Source organism: Notothenia rossii (genome assembly GCF_949606895.1).
Source record: "Notothenia rossii genome assembly, chromosome: 8".
NCBI classification, from domain to species: domain Eukaryota; kingdom Metazoa; phylum Chordata; class Actinopteri; order Perciformes; family Nototheniidae; genus Notothenia; species Notothenia rossii.
This window is the reverse complement of record NC_136906.1, coordinates 60,945,790-60,961,650: the sequence shown is the minus strand read 5'-3', so window position 1 is coordinate 60,961,650 and position 15,861 is coordinate 60,945,790. Positions and strand designations below refer to the sequence as shown.

Below are 15,861 nucleotides of genomic sequence, written 5' to 3'. Positions count from 1 at the left end.
TGATAGTGGCTGTCACAGCTACCATTTCTAAAAAGCCTTTTAAAAATGGAACTTGAATCAAATCAGTTAATATAGTATAAATATGCATTTAGATCATTCATAAGTAGTAAACGGTAGTAAACTGGTGCAAAATGAAGCAAGCACTAAAACATAGAATTTGTGGCATCAATTTTGGTTGCATGCTTTCCCAAAATAAACAATTCCATTAATATCACAAGTGCATAAGAACGCATCTTATTGCATCCTATAGTGCTGCACTCTGCAGGGTGTCTCAAGTGTAATTAAAACAATTATATTCTTATATGATACAGATATAGGTGTATAACTTGTAGCCAGCAGCATGCAAGACTCATCATCCAGACAACAAAGCATTACTCATCACAAGTCCCATCTGCTGTTACAGTGAAGGGCTGTACCCTTGGCAGTGTGAAGGAGAGCGCTGGTTGTAAAGGACGCTGTGCCTTTTCCATGCAGAAAGTTACAGATGAATCCAATCTATTTAGAAAGGCTCCCGCTGTTTCCATGACGAGAAGCAACATTTAGTTTTGTTTCTTGGCAAAAGAAAAATACATTGATGAAAGAACGAGTTGAGCTGCAACTCATTCATATTATTCATTGATTAACCGATTAATTGTTTGGTCTATAGAATTTAAAATAGTGGGAAATGTTTATCCCAGTTACTAAAAGTCCAAGGGTGATGTTTTTTTTTAAACATCTTGTTAAATCAGTTCCAAACCCGAACATATTAAATTTAATATGGTGTAAAACACAGAAAAAAATAGCTGGTAATCTCTTACAAATTTGAGAGGGTAGAACTGCATTTACTGCCATTTTCTTACATGAAAAGATACTTTAACAGTTAATCGATTTAAAAAGTAAAATTGTATTAAATTGACTAATCCTTGCAGATAGTTGGTACTAATCATAGCATCATCACATTTAATCTCTAGATTATCAACTCTCATTCCTAACGACACACTTGTCAGTCCTCGCTGGTCTTGGCACTGAAGCCTGTTTTTAAGAGCCCCGGCATGAGTGTGTTTACTATACAGTATAAAAATAGATGTACTTTCACCCAGCATGACTGTATGTGTTCTTTTTTTCTAAATTGATGTACCACGGTGTTGTTATTTCATTAATGGGCTGAACACGTGGGGTATGATTAGGACACACTTCCCCACTGATCACATTTGAAAACCTAGCAGGCTGTTGTGAATCAAGGCAGGGATTAAGGGCTTTAAACCTAGTCCTCCCTGAACAGAAAGGGAGCCCTGCACTCGTTGAGGTAAGACAATGCGTTTGCCTCAGACCCGGGGCAATTTAGCAGGGGTGTTCTCACCTCATCTGCTCCGTACGATGGAGAATTGTCTCTGAATATTATTGAGAATAAACACTCGCTTTAGAAGGATGATTACGCAGCAGTAACATACAGAGGCGTACGTGTCAAGATACACAGCGTTATTGTCAGGCAAGCCTCACCTCTGTGGAGGCATTATGGTTTCTTCAGTCTTTCACAAGCTTCTCTGCAATAAGCTCAATCAGGGATAATCTATCTTTATCAAACGTGATTTAGGTTGGCCCGGGGGAACCCGTTTGGTCCGAGGAATTCATTTTTGAAATAACCCAGAGGCATTTATCTTCTTATTTATTATTAGTAAAGGCCAAGCGAAAAACGACTTCCATTGTTATGGTCAGTAGACTACAATACTGTAGCTCAAGGCTGTTTATTATTAATTGTATTCACAGGATTTTTTTCGATATAGCTAATTTGCAGGGTACAACATCATCATTTGATTGGTGTGTATTATTGCTGGGCTGTAGACACAGGCAAAGGGTGTAGGACGGATGAAAGCTGTATAGTATATTTCTGTACTTGGATGAAATTGTGATCTGCTGCTTTTGCCTCTGGTGATGGACCATAGTCTAAAGTAGTCCAGAGAGCAGAAGCTGGGCCAAGCTCCCCAACAAACATGACCGCAGAAAGCCAGGATCTCAGTGTTTTCATGTAACATCAGTCGGATAAACATAGTGATGTCTCGGCATGTGCAAGGCAGCGACTTGGATGAGATGGGGCCATTTTCACTGCTTTCAAGAATGCACATTTATAATGCTTTTGTTTATTTGCTCCTGCACCCCAAAGAAACATCATCTTCAAAGACATATACTGCCATATTCGTTCAATTTCAAAATATACAACATTTACAGAAATTAAAACTTATATAGGCTACTTAAAAGTCTCTGCACATTTATGTTGCGTATAGTATACTTTTAATACAAATGCAGAGGTTCGAAGGCCATTCACAGATGACTCTGCAAAGATGCACATTTGAGCATCGGCACAAAAGTAAAGGCTCTTAGTTGTAATTTCTTTGTTTTCCACCACTGAGATGGCTAAAATATGTTTTCAGAGCAGGCAAAACATCCAAAGAGCTTAAACACGCAAGGATCTCACACTTTATTTGAAATGAGTGTGAGATCCTAACGTTTGGAAGCCTAACTTTGTGTGATTGAATGGAAAATGTTGAGTGTATTTTGAGAAAAAATGGTCATCATAGCATTAGGTGCAGCATTAGTAATTTGAATAGCTGTATTGCTTTATATCCTATTTGTGATTTTTATTTGAACAAAAACCGTATTGATTTTACAATACTTGTACACATCTACTTTTTATAAAAGGAACAACATTTTTCTTAAGACTTCTACTTTGTACAGCTTGAACACATTAAGTATAATCTGTTAATTATTGATATTTAAGGGTGCTGGTTGGTAGATGTACTTTTTGGATAGAAGCAGGCTTGCTAATGTATTTGCCTTTTTGTCTCAGTCGCTAAGCTAACTGGCTGCTGGCTGTTGCCGTATATTTACCATACAGACATGAGAATGGTATCAATCTTCTTGTCTAATCATTGGCCAAAAATCACAATTTTCAGTTAATTGCTCTGAAGTGACACAGAAGTAAGCTCAGTTTAACTCAGCCATTTAAAAAGATCCAGTCTCTCATTGATCATGGTGGCTTTAAGGATGTCCCGGGCATGTTTATGAGCATATCAAAGGTACCAGGCTTGATAGCCAAAGAGTAGAAAGAATGCTTGATCCGTCTCGGGTTGGTTGACTGTGTGCAGCTTTGGTATCAAGACGATGAAGGGTTTTTTAGTAAGAGGAGGATCGTATATCATGTTCTTCTTAAACAAAGGAGATTGATGCCATCTTTTTTTTGCACATGCTTTCAAAGTACCACCTGTTTATGATTTCTCACTGTAAAGTTCGAAGTTTCCATTGACACTGATTTCTAATTTTTATTTCTGCAGTTTATTATTGATGTAAAAATCTCTATGAATAGTGCAGTATCAGTGTTTTGCTTCTCCACGGCAGCCTTTTTGATTTCCATTTTTGTGGTATGGTGGCAGTGATATCTTTGCTTTGAATATGTAGCTGAATATTTAGCCTTCGAGGTTATTACAGTACAAAGCATAATATACTTGCTAATGTACTGGGGCCAATAGGCCACGGGCAAACGCTGTGCTTCCCAAGCTCTTTAGAGATCAGTGAACTATGAAAGGCCGTCTCTTCAGCTGCCCTCTTGAACACAGTCACTGAAGGGCTAGTGATGCTGGTATCATATTTCTAAAAAGCTTGCAGTTTCCCTGTACAGAGACCCAAATGGTAACGGAATGCACTAAACTGTGACCCTACTACATCTGTGGAGATTTGACCTTGTAGTAGAACATTTTAGTTTGTGCCTTTTTTTTGTAATGCTATTTTCATGGGGGTTTTAATTCTAAAACTAAGGCATTTCAATAAAATTAGATCAAACTTGTTAAATCTGCTATTACATTGTAGCTTGTTTTGTGGATTGTAACATTATTGGATTGGATTTTATATTGCGTGACCATTTAAAGTATTTCTTCATTTATTAAATATAAGATATATAACTTGTAGTGCTTTTATTGTTATAAAATAGACAAAATCGATCTTCCATTATCATTAACTTTTTTTCAAACCAATTTGCTTGAAAAAAAATCCTACTCAAACTGGCTTGCGATAAACGGCCTTGATGTGAATACTCTTTAGTGTATCCATCCATTTTATCCGGCGCTATATGTGCACATTTATAGAGAGCTGTGCATTAGTCTAGTATTACTATGTAATGACAATAAAAATAAAAGAAAAAAAGAATCGTGCGTTATTGTGTCCTTTATCATTTCTATGTAGTTCATCAGGTCTGCTTTCAAGGAAGGAAAGACTCATTAGGCCACGAGCCAGGGCCAAGGGCCGTACTTGTCGGATAAGGACCCAATTCCAAATGTACCCATAGCTTTAACCCAAAGTCATTCCATGTGGTGTCTTGACATATTTGGTTTCCTCGAGGGGAAATTCAGAGTTAGCCTTTCTGAGAAGAAAAATTGAAAACATTAACATAATTTTAATAGCCAAATTCACTTGACATGTCGGGGGACAGGGGTGAGGATTTGGTTTGGACTCGGGCCTGTGAGGCTTCATCTCAGGGCCCCTGCAGTCTGTGTGGTGAGAGGCTCTACAGGGGGCAGGTTAAGCCTGTTAGCCCCTTATGATGACACTGCAGGTTCGATCAATGGATGGGGGAGAGAAGAGAAAGAGGTGGACAACTGAAAATGGTTTCTATCTTAGCCCATCACCACCGCCGTAACTTCTCTCCTGGTTAGTTTTCGCTGCAGCCTCTTAAGCCCGGCTGCAGGAGTATTTCTGCTCTGCAGCTTTCTGACAGCCACAGCTCCCCTGGCATCTCTTTTATGAACCTTAGTCCTTTTTAATAAGGTCTACTTTACTATCTTATCTCTACTTTGGAATACACATCTATAGTAACATCTATTCTAGGTATCTCTAGGCCATTAAAAATGCAGAAAACATAGAACATTTTTTGGAAGTGCATTGGAAAGAAATTTATGTATTATGTAATTTATTTGAAATTGAATTTGCCTTGTGGAGTGAAGGGAATTTAGAGAAATACCTCCAGGGACATGTTTTGAGGTTTAATGTTACATTCAAACCAGCTCTGTCCGCTTGAGGCAAACCAAACGTCAAATTACTTCAAGAGGAAAACAAATTTCGCCGGTCACTGAAGTCACTTGAACTAATTTCCCGCCTTTCTTCTCAGAGCCATGGGAAATTACAAATCAAACTATTTGAGATTTGCTCCTGGAATTTGAGTAACAATAACAATAGTACACAGTTTACTTGCTGTAGTAATTCTTGAGTGTTTTCTCCTTGATTTTGTCATTTGTCTTGGTACTCACAAACAAGAAAGCATAATACATATTTTGATATCAAGCAGGCATTCCCATGAATCTTCTGAAATAATTAGAACCATTTATAAAGACTAACCAGAACTGGCAGGTTTTTTGTTTGCGTGCTTTTAGTAATATCTCTGCTTCTTTATCCTCTATCTATCATGTAGGTTGTTTCAAAGCAATCTTCCTACTCCGCGACTGTAGAACTCTAAATCAGTTATCTGCTTTAAGTAATGAATATGTAAATAATTCACATTTTAATGGAAGTATACATAATGGAGCGTTGAAGCCATGTGTGATTTGCATACTCCAACAGTGAAAGGTGGCTTTTGAGTTAACAGGATACATAAATCATGTGTTCGCAGGAGGTGTGATATGCATCTGTATTCTCATCCTATTTACAATCTGTTTGCCTTAGCCTGGATGTGTTTTTCCAAGGACTATAACAGCTTATAAAATGTTGGCTTCATTCCCAACCACCTAATGCTTTGATGCATGTACTCCAGCGCTGATTAATTCATGGGGGCACTAGACCTTCCCTGTATAAATACCTTCAGCACAATGACCAGGGTCATTAATTGTATTAAATAATAAATGCACAACGTGGTGACAAATAATGAAAATGAGCTGTTTTTATTTGCAGACTGTTCCCTCAATGCCTTCGTGCTGTTTGTCAAGGGGGTCCAGCTGCTGCCATTTAAAAAAAATTGCAGTTTAAAATGATGTCGCATTCCCTTGAACTGGATGTCAATGGGTCACAGAAATCTCAAAAAGGGACTGTTGGTGAATAGGGGATTGCTCTGACTGCTGCCTCTGCTCAAATAAGAATCCCAGTTACTTGGCCTCTGATTGACATCCTCATTGATTCAGCTCATTGGAGTGGATTCATGCTTATATCTGCAGCCAGGGAAATGAAGAGTGAAAAATCAGAGAAGTAAACTCCTGCATGGACAGACATGAAGGGCAATGCTGCTTAGTCTCTGTGCAGCTCATATATTTTGTGTGTGGCAGTTTTGCGGTTTCTTGTATTCGAAGACACACAGATGTTTTTGTCTCGATAAAAGTGACCATAATGTTAATAAGACAGCGGCTGAAGGTGGCATTGTAGAGATATCTTTTGTCATTGCCTTGTCCATGCCTGTGGGCCCCGTGTTAAAAAAAAAAAAAAGCTTTCACATGCAGACTTTTCTATTTCTCAGCATTTGCAAGATAGGCCTATCCATTCCCCTCTCCGGACATGGATTTATTGGCACTGGGAAAAAGAAGCCGTTTGATTCTGAGAGAAATCTTTAAACAGTAGTTACGCCAGTCAGTGGTTATTTTGCAATCTGGCTGACACAAAGCTGCTCAGAATTGGCCGTTTTAGGAGTAGACCATTGATTAATTTTCCCGCTATTATAACAAATGTTGAATTTTGAGACGATAGCTTCTCTTGAATGATTAGCGCACTTAAGAAGTGAATGAAGGCAATGTGAGAGCAGCAAGTTTGATTATTAATGGTGGCTCTCTATCTCTCAGGCCCTAATTGGTCTCTGCTGATTGCGGAGCGTTCTGATTAGGAAATGCCATTAAAATGGATGTGTTTTTCACCGTTAAATAGCTCCTTCAATCAATCGATAATTGCATAGATGATTTATTGCTGAGGCTCATTTGGACTACTTTTTCTGTGCATCTTGTGTATAAGAGATGTCAGCTTCTTGTGCCAATAAATTGAAACCATTGCTATGGTAATGTGTTAATGCTGTAGGTCAGCCTAAAAAGGATTTCACAAAGTTTCAAGGTTCCACGTTTATCCATATACTGAAAGATGACTGTTTTCAATTTTAGGCGTTATCTGTCTTATTACAAAGTAATAGTATTTATCCATTATCAGTTACTGTCCCTCCATTTTAAACATCATTCTGTTGTGACTTTTCGGACTCAATCTGCATGTTTTTCATTATAGAGATAGGCAAGTAGTAATAGGGAGAGGAGACCACATATACATCTATAGGGAGAAGTCAATGTGTAGTTCATGAATATGCTTTGTGTGGAGTTAATGGAAAACATCCCTTAAGTTCATGGCAAAGTAAAACAAAATTCCACTGAGGATTCAATTATTTTACTAGAAAAAATTACCTACGAATTTTAGGATTAGTTTGGTTTTAGCTTAGTATAATACTGATATTTATTTCAATGTATTTTCGCATTGAAGCCATGCTCTGTGCATTTATGTAGCATACTATATATTAAGGAGTTGTATTATGAGTGTTTTTGTATTATAATACCAATGTATCAGGTGACAAGAGAGTTAAATGGCAGAACATGGTGTATTTAGGGGTAATCTTCATTATAATTTTTAATCATTTGTAATATATGCACAGTTGGACACTAACTTGTATTAAGCAGCGATACATAAACAAGCATATGTGAGATATATATTTTTTTTAATTCAGTGCAACTTCATTTTCAGCTCCATAAATTAATGGTGGAAAGAATTGGTTTCATATCAGCGGGCTACTGTCTTTTATCATCCTCTCGAGGAAGATTTGGCAAGCTAGCTGTTCCATTCTTGCACAATCATCACAATGGAAATCCAGACTTTTTTTTTTAAGAGTTAAGATACATGACTTCTTCCACCATTTTTCATCTTAAAAAGAAAAATGCAGTCAAAATGATGTTCTACAGACTATTAAATCTGACGTGAGGTGTGTGACTTGGAAGTAGAGTCAGCAGAACATGATGAATGAGCATTTAATAACATTTCACTGTTGTAAAGGTTTGACGCTCTGCTTTATCTCAGACATGTGGTGCTACTCTGCAGCTGTTTATAGCATCGGTGCATTATTTTGAACGAGAGCAGATCCTTCAAACCTTTGAATTGTTTTTTGAAAAACTACTCAAACTATTTCAACTGGTACATTCCCCAGAATGACTTTTGAGCAAACCCAGAGAGGGTACATGCCGTTTTCAGCTGTTGGCTTAATGTGCAAGTCGAAAGAAAGCACAGTAATTATAATGAAGGCAGAGTGAACGGTTCTCCAACTTAGAACATGCAGGATTCACAGCCATTAAAGTTGACATGGCCATATTGCATTCTGGTTTCTGGAGGCTGCTCTACAGAGGACAAGTTCTCTGTGTTCTATGATGGATTTCTATTTGTGTCTAGAAAGAAATCCTCTTGATTTTTTTGAGTGGATTCTGCCAAAGCTTGTTGTTTCCACTCTTGTTTATCTGCAATGGAAATGTCATCTACATTTTGATACATTTGAATGAGAAAAATAAATCATCAAAATGATTCCGACTGATTCAGCCCTTTGTCTGCAACATTGATCTTTATTTCTTTCATTCACTGTGATTAAGTCAAAACTCAAAGTGTAAACCGGGATTTGTCTGCTGCACTTTTTAAATAAGAAACACCCTTGTACACTGATTCCAAACAACAGTCTTTCATCCAAACGCACACAAAGAGCTGGATGTGGTGACTTCCAAAGACTGCCACCGCGGAGGAGTCAGATGATCACTGTTTTTTTACAATCACCATGGCTGTTGTTGCGTACGACAATGAGGGCCTTTGAAGTGTCATCTCCCCATGCGAACCCTCTCCTTTGTCTTCATCTTAAAAACAGCAGAGCATTCAGTTTTGCATACAATTATAGTATTTTCTTTTGTTATACTTGGCGATTCATTTGCTACAAATCCCTGGGAAAATGTCCCAACTATAACCATATGGCATCAGTTTGACCTTTTTCTGCTAGCAAATGGTCTGCCGTTGACCTCTGATGTTCTCTCAGGACTGTTGGAGAGTTATTGAGCGTATTCCTCTGTGGAGTCATTTATCTGTTCTCCAGACCAAAGATTACACTAATAAATCTCTTGATGCAAATTGTTCCACACTTGAATGTTATTTTTCTCATCATGTTGAGTGAAGGGATGCCTGAGTCTTCCTCATTAACAGATGGCTGGCATGATAACATTAGGGCCAGATTTATAGGCATTTTAATTTCATTTGCGTTCTAAAGCCTCACCATATTCACTAACTGTAATTGTTTCTGCAGGTGTAGACGGCAATACTCCAAAGGTCTAATTTGTCTGTGATGAGCATCCCCATCCACCGGAGACCAAAGGTACGGTAAGATATGAAAAGCTCATTATCTTATGTCCCAATAAAGATTTTATTATGCCACAGACAAACCACACAGAGTGAAACAGAAGCACAATAAAATACGAGTCAGTCAAGTTCTGCCTCATAATTCTATTGTGTGCCTGTTCTCCCATAGAAACAATTGTCATTTTACTAACATTATTGTTATTAAATGTATCAAAATAATAATGAACGGAAGTCTTGTATAACGTGAAAAATTCCACTCCAATCTCAATGCTCAGCACTTTATCCTTATGATGCATCTTACTGGGCGTTCGAACATGTTCTATGGTGTTGGCCATGTTTAGTGGGGGGTTGATCATCTGGAATGATTAGATGTATGGCGTAATTAATTAGGCTTGACTTCCCTGCCGTGTCTACTAAATGAGCTATGTCTGCCTTTTTGTTACTCCTGCAAAAACCTTGCAATTCTGATAAAACCAAATTGGTCCCCTAGCAATTATGGGGTTGAGTCTGATCTTGGGTCATTGAGCGATAGGATTACTCCTGGACCGCGGGACCCCAGGAATGTACAGACCCCTCTGGTGTTCTGCTCACCGCTGATGAAATGGAATTGAATTAATGGGGTAGCCCACTGTGAGGACTGATTAGAACGACGTACTGCCTTTGATCCCAGAGCGAGGTGACCGGGTGCCACAGGCACATGGGGTTGGGGGTTGTTCTTTGTGTCTGTGTATTCGTGTGTGTGTGTGTGCCCGTCCTGGGTCAGTGCATCACTGATGAGCAGGACTCATTATGTGTGCTATTTACTGCTGGGGTTCAACCCTCACTGGGGGGCTTCAGGTGTTAAAACATTGCGTAGTGTTTTAGTGTGTGGCGTACCATGGCCCATGTGGTCCTAAGCTGCGGTGGTCCATGCTGTTCTCAGTTTTCACGCTGTAGCAAATGAACTGTGCTGCATACATTTTGAGAGGCTCAGCTGCGATCACACCTGCAGCTTGTGTTATGTAGTCTGGAATATAGTACTCGTGTATAGGATTTCCTGTTAGGCTTCAGTGAATAACTCACAATAAAGAAGGAAAATCCCCAAAATAATTGTTTTTTTTTTCACTTGTATTTACAACTTTGCTTCAATGAACGATTATTGTGGTAATTCCTGAAGTATGAGAGTTGAAGAAGACCATTTGGGCACAATCCCAGGCCTCTGTACACCAGGGAGTCTGTACCTCAGCCAGTAAGTCAATACTATACTCTAATAGAGTTGCAATGCTACGTTGATCAACAGAAAAACGATTGCCAACAATCAATCAATTGTAGTCATTTACCATGAATGCTTTCACTAGAGATGTTCTGAATGTGTGCACAGTTCTCCAAATTTGAAAGTTTTTGTGTTTTTTTTTTCATGACAAGCTTTTTCACCTTGAACAGCAGTAACACCCTTTTGCATTCTTATAACACTTTGTACAAACTAACGCAGCATTTGAGTACCCCCAAACTAATCTCACCTCAACAGTGAAGCAACAACATATCCAAATAATTGATAACCCAAATGTATTGTGGGATAATATTACAGGTTGTGAAGTTATTGTTTTGGCATTGAATTGCTACTCTGTATTATTATAATTATATTATGGAGAGTTTCAGCCGAAAGTGATTCCTAATTTGTAATGTCTCCGAGTTTGTTTGCATCTGGAGGGAATATAGCAAGAAAGGTGTTTACATTTCAGGCCCCACTATTTGATACCCTGCGTTCAGCCCGTCTACTTGCTAATCTAAAATGTCTGTGGGAATATCTTATGGCCAGTGGTTACCACCGCCGGCTGTAAATTGTCACCATCCGTCTCCGTATTGCCATAAAGCTCAGAGTGGTTTGGGTTTTCCATTAGTTGGTATGACTGTTCTTACTCCAAACAAAATGTGTCCCTTTTTGCTTGGAACAGGACACAGATTAGCATTTTCCAGCAGCCTTGGTGTGGTTATTTGTTGCAGAGCCAATTCTGTTGTTTTCATTTTAACTTTAAAGAGTGTGAGTGATGCAGAGTTTGTTCAAACCACTCCAGACATTGTGGTGTGAGTGTGCCCTCAATCATCACCCAGAGTGTGAGAACAAGAGGAAAGAATATCGTTTAAATAATCGGGAAAAATAAAAAAATCACCTGCCTCCTGAATTGAAGCTGCAACACAATACGATTTTTTTTTTTTCTTTCCACATACCTTGTGAAGTAATGGTCATCATCGCCCCTTGTTTGCCCGGCAGTGTGCTGTTTATGTTGGGCCCCCAGACGGTAAGCTGGGGCTGTCTGTTGAAATCATTCTCACGGCCACCTCGAGTAATGATAGATGACAAGCTTCTGCGAGGAGGAAAACAGGTCTCTTGGTAGCACGCAGAGCCACTCAGACAGAGGTGCCATCAGCTGGCAGCCTATACCTGCTAAACTGGTTGTGGAGGAGTGTAGGGGGAGGCGGTGGATAAAAGACCGGAGGGGACAGCGGGGGAATCCGGAGGGGACTGCAGCACCTAATGAGATAGAAAGCTACATCTTTCCTGTTTAGGAGTGTAGTAAATTATATTGAGGCATGTGCAGTGACTCCTCCTTGTCAGTAAACAGTAATATATTAACCAAGTAGTCACCTTTTTGTAGCTGAACATGAAAGTCCCTGTTTTGTGCCCGTCTTTTGACTTTGTACTGAGCATTACATTGTTACGAGTTCATTATTAATTGTATATGTGCGATGCATATTCATTTTGCTAAGCACCTGTTTGGGAGCGCTCTCTTGAACATTAGGTGCAGGGCCGGCATGTCATATGCCAACCATGATAAAATGAAGGAAGTCGTGTACGATGGCGTACCTTTCCTTTTTAAAAATGGTAACCCAAGAACTGTGGAAGCCATGAAAATCCACAGCAAATTGTGTGCAAATCATGCCATTGGTTTGGGGACTCCATTCACTGACTGACCTTGAGAAAATGTGAAAAGTTTGCATTTAGATGTTGATTTTGAATAGTTTTTCAAGCTAAACTGTCCTCAAGCTCAAGAGTATTTGTTTCCATATGGCCTCTAGTTTTTCCGGAGGCACTTTACTAGAGCTGAAAGCAATTATAATCGTCATTACCAATTAAACTGATAATAAAACAAATGTTTTATGTTTCCCAGATTCTAACGGGGCATCTTAAAATGATATTTTTCAGTCAAACAGTCAAAAAGATATTCTATTCACCATTATATCAAACATCATCTTATTAGAAAAACACCAGCTACCATTTCACAAATACTAGTTTCACTAAATCCATTCAAAATCATACTTCTTTTTTTATTTAAACAATTACAATTGGACCAGTCATTAAAAAAATATTTTCTCTTGACCAAGGTGTTGAATGCACCACCTTCATTTATATCACAATTTTCTTTACCATGCCACAATATCTGTGTCAAATTGGTCTTATTAGATTTGACATACTTACTTCACTCCATATTGCAACCCATTAACCATTTCCACCAAAGCCATAAGTAGTATTTATTAAAGAGGAGTTGTCAAGAACACCAGTATTTAATAACATGGTATTACAAATAAAGTTTTTTCTTTTTAAGAATGTATTATTCATCTTGTAGAAATGCAATAATGTATGATTACAGGCTGTGCCTTTTGCACACATGTGCCTCTACATAATAGAAGATCCCGCTGTGAGGGGATAAAGTTATTAAAATGCACTCTCCTGTTTATTTGTAGACGCAGCTCTTGGCCTGTCACGTGTCCTCTCCTACTGCTACATTTTTCAGCACAGTTAGATAGAGCACAAGTAGCCTTATATAAATCCCTGTCTTTGAGTCTGCTTGATGGTCGCCTCTGCCTACCCATTATTAAGACCAGAAGGAACCTTCTTGAAAAGGGCATTTATCTGGACACAATGCAGTAAAGTATTTAGCTGTAGAGACAGAACATGAGGAAGGGTAGTTCTGGCTAAAGGTATGTTCTTAGCAAAATATTGATGTCACTAATGATGTGACCTCGGACCTGGTCGCCATGAGGTGCGCGTCTGATATTGCTCCTGCAGCAGAGAGCAATCAGGTGTGCAGGAAGGTTGGCAACCTTGCTCCCCCTAGGAGCAAGGTTGCCAACCTATTCACAAGCCTCCCCCGCTGCCATTCATGAGATGACCTGTGGCCCTCACAGCGGCCTTTTAATGATAAAAATGGCGTCCTCTCTTCTTTTTTTTTTATGTGTGTCACACAGCGATCCGGTTCACATGCTGTAACTAGACCATAACAGGGGCGGAACATAAACACACATGCATAAACACTGCCAGTGTCTCGCGCTGTCGAACGGACCCGCTTATATTCTTGTCACATAAATGGCGAGGCATTGTCTCCTGCTCGCCCCCGGGGTGATTAAGACGTAGGGCTCCGCAGGGGGCAGGCCCATGGTTAAAGGGGCATGGAATCCTAAGAGGCTGACACACTCAAACACACACACATAAACACAACAGGGGTTTTAGCATGGCATCTTATCCAGGCCATTGAGGCTAATATCTGTGAATGGGACATGCTGGCACTTTGAGCTATGCTATCAGTGTTGTGTCTCTTCCTTAAAATGCCCCCCGGGACCGCACAGCATAAACATTAGGGAGAAGAAAAGTATGTAACTTGTAAGTGTCCTCACTAAGAGAGGAGAAATAGAATAAGGGCAATACTTCCACGTTTCAAGTCATTTAAGTCTAACTGTCGCATCATGCTTTGCTCATAAGCTTTCTACTTTCAGCTAGAGAGATTTGACTCTACCTGCTGTGGCTTTATGATGTTACCATCATGTTCTCACTGATGTTTTAAATAACCAGACTAATAAGCTCTTTTGTTCACTATTTAAAATATCACAGTCAATTAGATTATATTACAAAAAGCCCATTGCTTTTATTAGTTTCATTATAAACTTTCCAAAATGAAAGATAAACAATTTTTAAATTGTCAAAGTAAAACATTGTACTTTTCACTGGAAGGCCAGGTGATGTTTATATTATAAAACCTCACTGATATAAATATCTCTGTCATTCGAGGATGGGCAGCAGTGACAAAAAATCAATCTTAAATAAAAAAAAGCGACAACTCATTCACATTGCCTGGCTTTTTCTTTATTGATAGAATACGGGATTTACAATAAGCTTTTATAGGATGTATTTGTTTATTGAAAGTCTCTCTAGAAATCTCCTCTTTTACTTGTTTTTAAATTGGCAATTCAGCCGAGGAATGTAAGTCAAACGCAGTAACCTAACTCAAAGAGTAAGCTGCAAAATGTTCAGCATCAGTAGCTGTCCGTCCATCCATCTATTCATCCACAAAATCCTGTCAGCCATGCTTTGCCTGAGCCCTCCGTTGCCAGTCCTTCACTTTCCCTTTGGTGAAGATGTCCTGCGGCCCGACGATATCAAGCTGCAGGCTTTAGCATTTCAGGAGATGCAGTGTGCCTGTCATGTCAGCTGTCTTATTTAAGAATACCTAAGTGACTCCTTGCGCTCGGCCTCTATGCAAGTGATGCCATATTGATTTTATACTGTGTCTCTGGCTATGGAGATGCGTTAAGGCATGACCAATATATCCAAGCTTAGTGTGTGTCATTAGCTACCACGCTATTGTAAGATACAGCAGTTATCACGGCAGGTGAGCTATATTGTTTCACTTAATGTCTCTACAGGGATATAAAACAGTGTGTGCTTCAGGAACAGTTATAGGTAGTTTCATCTTTGCAGAGCATTATATTGTATAACATTACTCTGTCCATCATACACAAGCTAGTGTAAAAAAGGCAGTACGGTTGTTTTTTGTCTCCATGCAATAACACATTGTTTTATTTCACTGTAACCTCCAAAATAATAATGGCAGCATGCACATATAAGACAGTCTTGTGCAATATGAGATTCAGATAAATCCGGAACTTAGTCCTTATCTTTTCCTCTTTGTTGCCCGCTGGACATTTAAAATGTTTAGCTGACTCAAGCTGTTTGATGGGAGAAATAAAAATCTGATTTCCTCTCCATTTGCCTTCTGGGTCGAAAATGTGCACTGTGCAGCAGCGGCTTCCTGTCCAGCATCAGTTTAACAACACACGGGCATTGTGCAAAGCCACAGACCAGCCGCTCCAGCCCCTGTCAGATTTACAAAGATACGTTTGAAAGGAAGCAATTTCCATGCCTGGTATGAAAACCCCTTTTTAACCTTTAATTACTTCACCGTCTGTAAGGACCCAATGTTCACTGCTGAAATTAATTTCCCAACAGGGACTCTTATCAAATAATTCAGATGTAACTTCTTATCATCTGCGGTCAATGGGTCTGTGTAAAAATGTACTCTGATTTAATTGCAAAGTATCATCTGCCAACATTTTATTTGGATATCTCCCTAATATTGACAAAAGACGTAATAGCCATCTGCAGACTGTAACTCATTATGGCACATATCTGTGTCCATATGTAGGGGACGCCTCAGATGTTTTATGGTGTTTTCCACTGCTGTTCGCAAG

At 39.1% G+C, this 15,861-nt stretch overlaps 1 protein-coding gene across 5 annotated transcripts in view; it reads left to right on the top strand.

Moving 5' to 3' along the window:
* Positions 1–15,861, top strand: part of klhl29 (kelch like family member 29) — a 208,731-nt gene that overhangs the window by 1,511 nt on the left and 191,359 nt on the right. For 3 of the 5 annotated variants that reach the window (XM_079643102.1, XM_079643101.1, XM_079643098.1), the window contains exon 2: positions 9,305–9,373. The gene's annotated coding sequence lies outside the window, so the exon portion shown is untranslated. Of the gene's footprint in view, positions 1–9,304; positions 9,379–15,861 lie in introns of all 5 variants that reach the window. The other 2 variants (XM_079643100.1, XM_079643099.1) reach the window with 1 other exon arrangement.